We start from the raw sequence: 877 nt of genomic DNA on the forward strand, positions 1-877 counted from the left end.
GCATTTTAAAGATGTTTTCTGGACTTCCCCAGGGTGGAGCCAAAATGTCACAGAGAACCAGAGCTGCTCCATGTTACCACAAGAAGCCTCTCCAACTAAGATAAAAATATCACCACATAGAGAATACAAGAGTTAAAGAACCAACAAAGAGACATAGTGAAGCAAATTTCAAGAAAAGAAAAACTCAAAAGGTAGGCAGAGAACATCTGGGGCACTGCAATGAGAGAATAGCAGAGCCAGGAAAAGACTGTAGGAGGGAGGGAAGAGCAAGCCAATGGCAAACCACATCCCCACACCCCATATCTGCTGTCCTGGGTTTGGAACCTAAGTCCAAGATAACATTCAGATCCTGAGATCCAGAGTTCCTGCATGGACAAATACTGATACAAGCCAACCCACACCACTTGAAATTTCAAACCTATGGATAAGTCTGGAGTCCCAGCCCAGGGCAGTCTGTGCTGAGGTGGGCAGATCCTTTTGGGCCCAAAACAAAGCCAGGAATCCCAGTCTGGACTTGGGATAAAGACATAATACTCACTTTGCAGTAACTGATAGTATTAAGTCCTGAACTTTTTGCCTAAAGCTCAGGGCAGAGCTCCAAGACCTGGCAATCAAGAGTGTAACTGAGGAGGCAGCTGAGTAGCTCAGTGGATTGAGAGCCAGGCCTAGAGACGGGAGGTCCTAGGTTCAAATCCGGCCTCAGACACTTCCCAGCTGTGTGACCCTGGGCAAGTCACTTGACCCCCATTGCCTACCCTTACCACTCTTCCACCTATAAGTCAATACACAGAATTTAAGGGTTAAAAAAAATTAAAAATAAAATAAAAAATTAAAAAAAAGAGTGTAACTGATTGGATCAAGTACACAGTAAAACCAA

This window comes from Gracilinanus agilis, chromosome 3 (genome assembly GCF_016433145.1).
Source record: "Gracilinanus agilis isolate LMUSP501 chromosome 3, AgileGrace, whole genome shotgun sequence".
Lineage (NCBI taxonomy): Eukaryota > Metazoa > Chordata > Mammalia > Didelphimorphia > Didelphidae > Gracilinanus > Gracilinanus agilis.